The sequence below is a fragment of the Barbatula barbatula genome (assembly GCF_947034865.1).
Source record: "Barbatula barbatula genome assembly, chromosome: 4".
NCBI classification, from domain to species: Eukaryota; Metazoa; Chordata; class Actinopteri; order Cypriniformes; family Nemacheilidae; genus Barbatula; species Barbatula barbatula.
Genome location: NC_136768.1, coordinates 23,388,382 through 23,400,692, shown reverse-complemented (window position 1 = coordinate 23,400,692; position 12,311 = coordinate 23,388,382).

The following is a 12,311-nucleotide window of genomic DNA, read 5'->3' as shown; positions in this document are numbered from 1 at the left end:
TTAACCCAAAGTGGCCTTATGGCTGCTTTCTTTATGCGTAGCGATTGGTGGCACAGCTTTTGCTTACGGCCACACCACCCTGAGCATGGCCGCTATTGTCTAATCTTGGAAGCCAAGCGGGGTCGGGCCTGGTCAGTACTTGGATGGGAGACCGCCTGGGAATACCAGGTGCTTTAACCCAAAGTGGCCATATGGCTGCTTTCTTTTTGCGTAGAGATTGGACTCACAGATTTTGCTTACGGCCACACCACCCTGAGCACGCCCGCTCTCGTCTGATCTCGGAAACCAAGCAGGGTTGGGCCTTGTCAGTACTTTGATGGGAGGTCACCTGGGAATACCAGGTGCTGTAAGCTTTAACCCAAAGTGGTCTTGAGACTGCTTTTTTTTGTTACCAAAGATACGTTCTTGCTCAAGGGTCGGGGAGAAGAAGGGGTGTCATGTTTGGATCATAGAAAAGCCCTGTAAGTGAGAAGGAGGGGACCTTCTCTCTGCACCATGCTTGTGATGCAGACTGAATGTCAAGGCTTCGCCAGCGCATTGCTTTACCGCAGAGCTATTTATGCACCCTGGACCGGGTGGCCTTTTCTTGTGTGCCTGACGTGGCTACAACCACTCGACACAGGGTTCCATGGTGTAATGGTTAGCACTCTGGACTCTGAATCCAGCGATCCGAGTTCAAATCTCGGTGGGACCTCTCAGCACTGCATTCTCTTTTATAGGGCTTCCAATCAGAACCCCTTCCGAGGGGCCCATGTCTGGAATTGCTTCTGCCCAATGGTTTGAGCCTTTCTACTAGCATGTTGGCGCATGAGTGAAATTCTTCTGCATTTTTTCGCTTACTAGACGCCTATATCCACAAACAATCGCAGGCGAGAGATAAAGTAGCATTTTTAATCCTTTTATAGCAATTGGACTCTGAATCCAACGATCAGAATTCAAGTCTCGTTGGGACCTCTCAGCACAGCATTCTCTTCTATGGGGCCCATGTCTGGAATTGCTTCTGCCCAACGGTTTGAGCCAGTCTACTAGCATGTTGGCGCACGAGTGAAGTTCTGCTGCATTTTTTCGCGTACTAGACGCCTCTATCCAAAAACACTCGCAGGCGAGAGATAAAGTAGCATTTTTTATCCTTTTATAGCAATTGGTGAGCCCATATAAAGCGGTGAGCGAATAAAGCCCAGTTGGGAGAGCGTTAGACTGAAGATCTAAAGGTCCCTGGTTCGATCCCTGGTTTCGGCAAGGCTTCGTCTGTGCATTACTTTACCGCAGAGCTAATTTGTGCACCCCGATCCGGGGAGCTTTTCTCGTGCGCCTAGCGGGCCGACAACCACTCGACACAGTGTTCCATGGTGTAATGTTTAGCACTTTGGACTCTGAATCTAGCGATCCCAGTTAAAATCTCGGTGGGACCTCTCAGCGCAGCATTCTCTTTAACTGGGCATCCAATCTGTCTGGAATTGCTTCTGCCCAACGGTTTGAGCCTTTCTACAAGCTTATTGGCGCACGATTGAAATTCTTCTGCATTTTCCCGCTTACTAGACGCCTCTATCCACAAACACTTGCAGGCGAGAGATAAGTAGCATTTTTAATCCTTTTATATCATTTGGACTCTGAATCCAGCGATCCGAATTCAAGTCTCGGTGGGCCCTCTCAGCGGAGCATTCTCTTTTACAGGGCGTCCAATCAGAACCCCTTCCGAGAGGTTGTAGCGCTGTACTTGTGGAACAATGAAACACATAGAAGACGGAAGGTTTTTCTGATGATAAACTAAGACATCGGCAGGTTTTCAACCAGGGTTCAGTTAACGTCAAGTTTCAGTAGCACACGCTGCTTTTCATACTGACAACTTCCAATGGTACGAAATGAGCCAAAGGGCAATACACCCAAGCAAAATATACAGGACAACAAATTGCCCATGTCTGAAACGTTAATGTGATTTCACGCACGCACGCACACACACACACACACACACACACACACAGAAATGATAAGTAAACCACATTTGGGCAGAGAGATTTTTCATGCCCAGGGCAAAGGACTTATTTTGACAATCGCCCAACAATAAGGGGATAACGCTTTTCATGAAACTACGGTTAAAGCGAAAGGAAACGCACCACAGCACACGTTCACACTGTCTAAATGAAAATGCAAATATCACTGCAAGAAAGCTAGTGGGAAGACATTTTTCCTTAGCGGTGAGCCTCGACTCGAATAATGCGAATAAAGCCTTGAATAATGCGGAAGTCGATGCCGCTACCTCTCGCATGCAAAGCGAGCGCTCTTCCATTTGAACAAACTCACCGGAAGTGTTGCCACTTAACAGTACTACACTCAAAGGAGCGCAATCAGCGACCCGGAACGTGACCACGGCAGTGTTCAATCAGGCCGGTTAGCTCAGTTGGTTAGAGCCTGGTGCTAATAATGGCAACGTCGCGGTTTAGAACCCCTTACTGGCCCCTGGCATCCTGTCCATCTCTCATTTCTAAAATGATGCTGGGGTCGTTCGCGGAAAGGCCTGCACAAGACAGATGACGTGGCCGAAATAGCTCAGTTGGGAGAGCGTTAGACTAAAGGTCCCTGGGTCAGTTTCTGCAAGGCTTCGCCAGCGCATTGCTTTACCGCAGAGCTATTTGTGCACCCTGGACCGGGTGGCCTTTTCTTGTGTGCCTGACGTGGCTACAACCACTCGACACAGGGTTCCATGGTGTAATGGTTAGCACTCTGGACTTTGAATCCAGCGATCCGATTTCAAATCTCGGTGGGACCTCTCAGCACAGCATTCTCTTTTATAGGGCTTCCAATCAGAACCCCTTCCGAGGGGCCCATGTCTGGAATTGCTTCTGCCCAACGGTTTAAGCCTTTCTACTAGCATTGCATTTTTTCGCTTACTAGACGCCTATATCCACAAACACTCGCAGGCGAGAGATAAAGTAGCATTTTTAATCCTTTTATAGCAATTGGACTCTGAATCCAACAATCAGAATTCAAGTCTCGTTGGGACCTCTCAGCACAGCATTCTCTTCTATGGGCCCCATGTCTGGAATTGCTTCTGCCCAACGGTTTGAGCCTTTCTACTAGCATGTTGGCGCACGAGTGAAATTCTTCTGCATTTTTTCGCGTACTAGACGCCTCTATCTATAAACACTCGCAGGCGAGAGATAAAGTAGCATTTTTAATCCTTTTATAGCAATTGGACTCTGAATCCAACGATCAGAATTCAAGTCTCGTTGGGACCTCTCAGCACTGCATTCTCTTTTATAGGGCTTCCAATCAGAACCCCTTCCGAGGGGCCCATGTCTGGAATTGCTTCTGCCCAATGGTTTGAGCCTTTCTACTAGCATGTTGGCGCATGAGTGAAATTCTTCTGCATTTTTTCGCTTACTAGACGCCTATATCCACAAACACTCGCAGGCGAGAGATAAAGTAGCATTTTTAATCCTTTTATAGCAATTGGACTCTGAATCCAACGATCAGAATTCAAGTCTCATTGGGACCTCTCAGCACAGCATTCTCTTCTATGGGGCCCATGTCTGGAATTGCTTCTGCCCAACGGTTTGAGCCTTTCTACTAGCATGTTGGCGCACGAGTGAAGTTCTGCTGCATTTTTTCGCGTACTAGACGCCTCTATCCATAAACACTCGCAGGCGAGAGATAAAGTAGCATTTTTTATCCTTTTATAGCAATTGGTGAGCCCATATAAAGCGGTGAGCGAATAAAGCCTTGAATAATGCAGACGTCGATGGCGCTACCTCTCGAATGCAAAACGAGCGCTCTTCCATTTGAACGAACTAACCGGAACTGTTGCCACTTAACAGTACGACACCCAAATGAGTAAAATCAGCGACGCGGAATGTGATTGAAGGAGCTCATAGGCCGGTTAGCTCAGTTGGTTAGAGCGTGGTGCTAATAACGCCAAGGTCGCGGGTTCGATCCCCGTACTGGCCACTGACTTTTCCCTGGAATCCCGTCCATCTCTCATTGGTAAAATGATGCTGGGGTCGTTCGCCGAAAGGCTTGCACAAGACAGATGATGTGGCCGAAATAGCTCAGTTGGGAGAGCGTTAGACTGAAGATCTAAAGGTCCCTGGTATAAACACTCGCAGGCGAGAGATAAAGTAGCATTTTTAATCCTTTTATAGCAATTGGACTCTGAATCCAATGATCCGAATTCAAGTCTATGTGGGACCTCTCAGCGGAGCATTCTCTTTTACAGGGCGTCCAATCAGAACCCCTTCCGAGGGGCCCATGTCTGGAATTGCTTCTGCCCAACGGTTTGAGCCTTTCAACTAGCACGAACTAACTGGAACTGTTGCCACTTAACGGTACGATTGTTTTAGATTTTTCATGCCCGGGGCAAAGGACTTATTTTGACAATCGCCCAACAATAAGGGGATAACGCTAATCATGAAACTACGGTGAGAGCGCAAGGAAACGCACCACAGTACACGTTCACACTGTCTAAATGAAAATGCAAATAACACTGCAAGAAAGTTTGTGGGAGGACATTTTTACTTAGCGGAATGTGATTGCAGAGCTCATAGGCCGGTTAGCTCAGTTGGTTAGAGCATGGTGCTAATAACGCCAAGTTTGCGGGTTCGATCCCCGTACTGGCCACTGACTTTTCCCTGGCATCCCGCTTGTAGGAAGACATTTTTTCTAGCGGTTAGCCTATATAAAGCGGTGAGCGAATAAAGCCTCGAATACTGCGGACGTCGATGGCGCTACCTCTCGCATGCAAAACGAGCGTTCTTCCATTTGAACGAACTAACCGGAACTGTTGCCACTTAACGGTACGACACTCAAAGGAATAAAATGAGCGACGCGAAATGTGATTGCAGAAGCCCATAGGCCATTTGGCTCAGTTGGTTAGAGCGTGGTGCAAATAACGCCACGGTCTGACTGACTTTTCCCTGGCATCCTGTCCCTCTCTCATTGGTAAAATGATGCTGGTGTCGTTCGCCAAAAGGCTTGCACAAGACAGATGATGTGGCCGAAATAGCTCAGTTGGGAGAGCGTTAGACTGAAGATCTAAAGGTCCCTGGTTCGATCCCGGGTTTCGGCAAGGTTTCGTCTGTGCATTACTTTACTGCAGAGCTAATTTGTGCACCCCGATCCGGGGAGCTTTTCTTGTGCGCCTAGCGGGCCATCAACCACTCGACACAGTGTTCCATGGTGTAATGTTTAGCACTCTGGACTCTGAATCCAGCGATCCCAGTTCAAATCTCGGCGGGACCTCTCAGCGCAGCATTCTCTTTAACGGGGCATCCGATCTGTCTGGAATTGCTTCTGCCCAACGGTTTGAGACTTTCTACTAGCATGTTGGCGCATGAGTGAAATTCTTCTGCATTTTTTCGCGTACTAGACGCCTCTATCCACAAACACTCGCAGGCGAGAGATAAAGTAGCATTTTTAATCCTTTTGAGCAAAGACCAAGAGGTTCTGGTGAAGATAGGAGATGGCGACACATTTTTTGTTACCAAAGATACGTTCTTGCTCAAGGGTGGGGGAGAAGAAGGGGTGTATTGTTTGGATCATATAAAAGCCCTGTAAGTGAGAAGGAGGGGACCTTCTCTCTGCACCATGCTTGTGATGCAGACTGAATGTCAATGAATATAAAATACCTTGCAAGGTAACTCATCCTCTCTGTGTGTTGCATTTGTCTAGAGTGTTTAAAACTCACCTTGATTAAGGAATAAGAAAATTCCACAACAATTTGGCGACGAGGTGGGATCACAAGGCTGACGGAGAACGGACTAGAGTTGACTGATCATCCTGGATATAGCAAATCCAGCTCTAACCCCATACAGGGACGAGAGAACTCTACTCCGGACCCCAAGCTGACGTGATCCCAAAAGAACTCAGTGCAAGGCACAAAAAGGAAAAGTGGTGAGTCAGATAGATTTCTGAACAGTCTGGAACAAAAGGGGAGACTACTTAGCGCTAAACAGTCTGATTTAAGAAGGGGGTGCTGAGGGCTGCGCAATTTTATACTCGGCCTTGCGTGTCGCCACAATGCAACGTCGAGTTGCCGAACACCGTCCTGCGGAGGGTGAGTGCGGCTGAAAGGGGGACCCAGAGAGAGAGACTGCTCTTTTTGTGAGGAAGTGGGCGCTAGGCCCTGAAAAGGGCCTAGCAGATGTTGGGACGGGGCAGGGACCGTCCCTTTCCGACCCGTCAGCGATGGAATGGCTGGGGTCGGGCCCGATCTCGATCTCGCCGGGTCCGGCTCGTCAGGAACGCTTCTGCTTCTGCGGCGGCTGCTGACGAGACGGTGGTCGCTTCCTCTCCGTCCTTTTCCGGGGGGCCGCCTGAGGAGGGGGCACCGTAGCCGGAGCTGACGAAGAGGAAGGCCGGGGCTGCTGGGAGGCAGACGTTCCACGGGACCTCGACGGCCGAAAGGCGGTCGGGTCGCGGCGGGGCAGGATGTGCTTAATGGCCTCTGTCTGCTTCTGCACTGCCGAGAACTGCTGGGAGAAGTCCTCGACAGTGTCACCAAACAGCCCTCCTTGCGAGATGGGAGCATCGAGGAAGCGAACTTTCTCGGCTTCACGCATCTGCGCAAGGTTTAGCCAGAGGTGTCTCTCGTGGACCACTAGTGTGGACATCGCTCGACCCAAAGCTCGCGCTGTCACCTTCGTTGCCCGGAGGGCAAGGTCGGTGGCAGCGCGGAGCTCCTGCATAACCTTCGGGTCGGTCTTACCCTCGTGGAGCTCTTTCAGTGCCTTGGCCTGATGAACCTGCAGGATGGCCATGGCATGAAGAGCTGAGGCAGCTTGTCCAGTAGCGTTATAGGATTTCGACACCAGCGATGCCGAAACCCTACACGGCTTGGACGGGAGTCTAGGTCGAGACCTCCAGGTGGCCGCCGTCTGCGGGCACAGGTGCACCGCGACTGCACGTTCAGCCTGGGGGACATCAACGTAGCCTCTAGCTGCCCCGCCATCGAGGGAAGAAAGGGCGACAGAGTCAGCATGACGGGAACGAGCCGAAAAGGGGGCGTTCCAGGTCTTGCTGAGCTCCTCATGCACCTCGGGGAAAAAAGGTACATGGGGCGTGCGCGGCTTGGTGCTGTGCTCGGACCCGATGTACCAATTATCCAGCCGCGAGCGTTGGGGCGTGGGCGGTGCGGTGCACTGCAGCCCGATGCTCGCGGCGGCCCGATAGAGCATGGCTGACATCTCGACGTCTGCCTTTTCCTGAACTCTATCCCTGGACGGAGACGGCTCGAATGAATCGTCAGGGTCGGATGCCAGGAGGTCGCCCTCCGATGCTGCGAGGGACATCTCATCGTCGTCACGCATCGAGTCCGATTGCGTGACGAAGGAGTAAGACGGTGTGGAACCGCCTTCCTGGGAACGGCCAGACGAGCGAGTCGGGGCGTGAACGGTCCGCGAGCCATCGGCTGACGGGTTTACGCTCACGGAAATCCCCATGCCACCCAAGCTGCTCGCCGCTGCTGACGGCGGGGCCGTGGCCACCGCGGTCGCAGAGCGGGAAGCAGACGAGGTGGTGGCTGGCTCTCGAAAGAGCGCAGCCACCCGTGACCGCAACGTCTGTATCGCCATCTGCCCGCAGTGCGGGCAGGATGACTCCACGAATGCTGCCTCAGCGTGTTGGACCCCCAAACACCTGACGCAAGCATCGTGTCCGTCCCCCTCCTCAATGAGGGAACCGCACCCACGAGAACAGCGGGACATGCCACGCTGAGAAATTTGCTCTTTCAAGAATATATCTCTTTCAGAAAACACCTCTGGAACTGCTGAAACGCCGGGAGGATGATCGCTCGGAAGGGACAATCCGCTGCACCACGTCAGGAATTCAGCTGTCGTCAAACGATGCATAGGCTCCGAAGAACAAATGGTAAATGAATGAGCACGCCGGCTCCCCTTTTATACCCGGATTTCCGGGGGCGGGGCCCGGCATGCAAATTTCATTCGCCAAATTTCATTGGCCTTTTCAAAATAGTCAGAGATGACTGGTTCTCAAGGGCGAACCCCATCTGTCGGCTTCGACACAACGTCGAGAGACCGACAGAAAGGGAACTAGTTAACTACAGACCTATTTCGAATCTACCTTTCTTATTTAAAGTTCTGGAAAAAGTAGTCTCAATTCAAATTTGCTCCTTCCTCCAAAGGAATGAGATTAATGAAGATTTCCAGTCTGGATTTAGAGCACATCACAGTACAGAGACTGCTCTGATTAGAGTTACAAATGATCTGCTTATGCGTCCGACCGAGATTGTATCTCCTTATTGGTGCTGCTAGATCTTAGTGCTGCATTCGACACCATTGACCACAGCATGCTCCTACATAGACTCGAAAATGATGTCGGTATTAAGGAAATAGCTTTGAAATGGCTTAGATCTTATTTATGCGACCGTTTTCAATATGTAGCAATAAACAATGAGGTATCACGCAAATCGAAAGTCCAGTACGGTGTACCACAGGGCTCAGTCTTAGGGCCTATGCTTTTCGCATTATACATGCTACCTCTAGGAGATATAATAAAGCGACACGGAGTAAGCTTTCACTGTTATGCTGATGATACGCAACTTTATATTTCCTCGAAGCCTCATGAAACACAGCAATTCCATCGAATAGTGGAATGCATAGTCGATATAAAAAAGTGGATGAGTAGCAATTTTTTATTACTGAACTCGGACAAAACTGAAGTGTTACTTATCGGACCGAAAACCGCCCTATGTAACAAGCAAGAATACTGCTTAACTATTGATGAATGTTTCACAAAACCCTCATCTTTAGCTAAGAATCTTGGCTTTATATTCAATAGTACTCTGTCATTTGAGAACCAGGTCGCCAACACCTGTAAAATTGCGTTTTTCCATCTTAAAAATATATCTAAACTACGTCATATGCTGTCACCATCAGATGCAGAGAAGCTTATACATGCCTTTATGACATCAAGACTGGATTACTGTAATGCACTATTAGGTGGTTGCCCTGCAGGCCTATTACAAAAACTCCAACTGGTCCAAAATGCGGCAGCTCGAGTTCTTACCCGTACAAAAAAGTATGAGCATATTAGCCCGGTTCTGTCAACCTTGCACTGGTTACCTGTAAAGCATCGCATAAACTTTAAAATGTTGCTTATTACCTGTAAAGCCTTGCATGGTTTAGCTCCTCACTACTTGAGAGAACTTCTAACGTATTATAGTCCATCACGTGCACTACGCTCTCAGGTGTCAGGCCAGTTGGTAATACCTAGAATTTCAAAATCAAGTGCAGGCGGCAGATCATTTTCCTATCTAGCGCCTAAACTTTGGAACAGTCTTCCCTGCACTGTCCGGGAGGCAGACACACTCTGTCAGTTTAAATCTAGACTAAAGACGCATCTTTTTACTCTTGCATACACAAGACTATCATAATATATATATTTCAAAGATCTAGGCTGCACTAGTTAGATCAACCGGAACCAGGGACACTTCCAATAACAACTGATGCATTTGTTGCATCAAAGAGTGCAGAACAGTACTCTACTCTCAGCCAGTCTTTGTCTCATTGTTCCAAGGTTACCAGAGCGGGCAGGACGCAGTCCAAGGTTACCGGAGCGGGCAGGGCGCAATCCATTCCCAGACCTGACAAATGCTGGACGAAGGACGTGGCGACTCTACAAAACTTCAGTCGCTATTAGATTATTAATGATAATTTTAAATCTAACTTTGTTTTTTATTTTGCCTTGTTGTGCAAGCACTGTCAAGCTTGTGCAGAGGCTGCAGTTTTTGCCAGAGGAGAACTGTAATCCCCTGGTTAGGCCTGGTCTCCCTCTGAGGTTTTTTTCTCCTCCAATGGAGTTTTGGGTTCCTCGCCACCGTTTGCACACTGTTTTGCACTGTTTGCCTGGCCGGGGGGGCTGCTAGAATTTGATAGTCTTATTTAATCAACACTGCATATAGGAATTTATTGTGTGTCTGATATTTGACCTGATATTATTCGAGGCTTTATTCGCTCACCGCTTTATATAGGCTCACCGCTAAGTAAAAATGTCCTCCCACAAACTTTCTTGCAGTGTTATTTGCATTTTCATTTAGACAGTGTGAACGTGTACTGTGGTGCGTTTCCTTGCGCTTTCACCGTAGTTTCATGAATAGCGTTATCCCCTTATTGTTGGGCGATTGTCAAAATAAGTCCGGTTAGCTCATGAAAAATCTAGAAAAATCGTACCGTTAAGTGACAACAGTTCCAGTTAGTTCGTGCTAGTTGAAAGGCTCAAACAGTTGGGCAGAAGCAATTCCAGACATGGGCCCCTCGGAAGGGGTTCTGATTGGACGCCCTGTAAAAGAGAATGCTCCGCTGAGATGTCCCAACGAGACTTGAATTCTGATGGTTGGATTCAGAGTCCAATTGCTATAAAAGGATTAAAAATGCTACTTTATCTCTCGCCTGCGAGTGTTTGTGGATAGAGGCGTCTAGTAAGCGAAAAAATGCAGAAGAATTTCAATCGTGCGCCAACATGCTAGTAGAAAGGCTCAAACCATTGGGCAGAAGCAATTCCAGACATGGGCCCCTCGGAAGGGGTTCTGATTGGAAGCCCTATAAAAGAGAATGCTGTGCTGAGAGGTCCCACCGAGATTTGAACTCGGATCGCTGGATTCAGAGTCCAGAGTGCTAACCATCACACCATGGAACCCTGTGCCGAGTGGTTGTAGCCACATCAGGCACACAAGAAAAGGCCACCCGGTCCAGGGTGCACAAATAGCTCTGCGCTAAAGCAATGTGCTGGCGAAGCCTTGCGGAAACTGACCCAGGGACCTTTAGTCTAACGCTCTCCCAACTGAACTATTTCGGCCTTTCCGCAAACGACCCCAGAATCATTTTAGAAATGAGAGACGTACAGGATGCCAGGGGCCAGTAAGGGGTTCTAAACCTCGCCCTTGCCGTTATTAGCACCATGCTCTAACCAACTGAGCTAACCGGCCTGATTGAACACTGCTGCGGTCATGTTCCGGGTCGCTGATTGCGCTTCTTTGAGTGTCGTACTGTTAAGTGGCAACAGTTCCGATTAGTTCGTTCAAATGGAAGAGCGCTCGTTTTGCATTCGAGAGGTAGCGCCATCGACGTCTGCATTATTCGAGGCTTTATTCGCTCACCGCTTTATATAGGCTCACCGCTAAGTAAAAATGTCCTCCCACAAACTTTCTTGCAGTGTTATTTGCATTTTCATTTAGACAGTGTGAACGCGTACTGTGGTGCGTTTCCTTGTACTTTCACCGTAGTTTCATGAATAGCGTTATCCCCTTATTGTTGGGCGATTGTCAAAATAAGTCCTTTAACCTGGGCATGAAAAATCTCGAAAAATCGTACCGTTAAGTGGCAACAGTTCCAGTTAGTTCGTGCTAGTTGAAAGGCTCAAACCGTTGGGCAGAAGCAATTCCAGACATGGGCCCCTCGGAAGGGGTTCTGATTGGACGCCCTGTAAAAGAGAATGCTCCGCTGAGAGGTCCCACAGAGACTTGAATTCGGATCGCTGGATTCAGAGTCCAATTGCTATAAAAGGATTAAAAATGCTACTTTATCTCTCGCCTGCGAGTGTTTATGGATAGAGGCGTCTAGTACGCGAAAAAATGCAGCAGAATTTCACTCGTGCGCCAACATGCTAGTAGAAAGGCTCAAACCGTTGAGCAGAAGCAATTCCAGACATGGGCCCCATAGAAGAGAATGCTGTGCTGACAGGTCCCAACGAGACTTGAATTTTGATCGTTGGATTCAGAGTCCAATTGCTATAAAAGGATTAAAAATGCTACTTTATCTCTCGCCTGCGAGTGTTTGTGGACATAGGCGTCTAGTAAGCGAAAAAATGCAATGCTAGTAGAAAGGCTCAAACCGTTGGGCAGAAGCAATTCCAGACATGGGCCCCTCAGAAGGGGTTCTGATTGGAAGCCCTAAAAAAGAGTATGCTGTGCTGAGAGGTCCCACCGAGATTTGAACTCGGCTCGCTGGATTCAGAGTCCAGAGTGCTAACCATTACACCATGGAACCCTGTGTCGAGTGGTTGTAGCCACGTCAGGCACACAATAAAAGGCCACCCGGTCCAGGGTGCACAAATAGCACTGCCCTTTCTCCTACAGATTTCATAGGCCGTTGTCATCGTACTCAATAAATTCCCCTTCCGTGAGATTGATGGTCTCCACCATGAACCTTTGTTCAATAGCAGCCATGCTTCCTAATAGTATTTTATTTAAACAGTTTTGAAAACAGTAAATTAAACATGGTAACATAATTATAAGAAATAACAATCCCACTAGAATGGGTAATGCCACCTACATCAGCCACGCCCCCCAACCTTGGCTATTC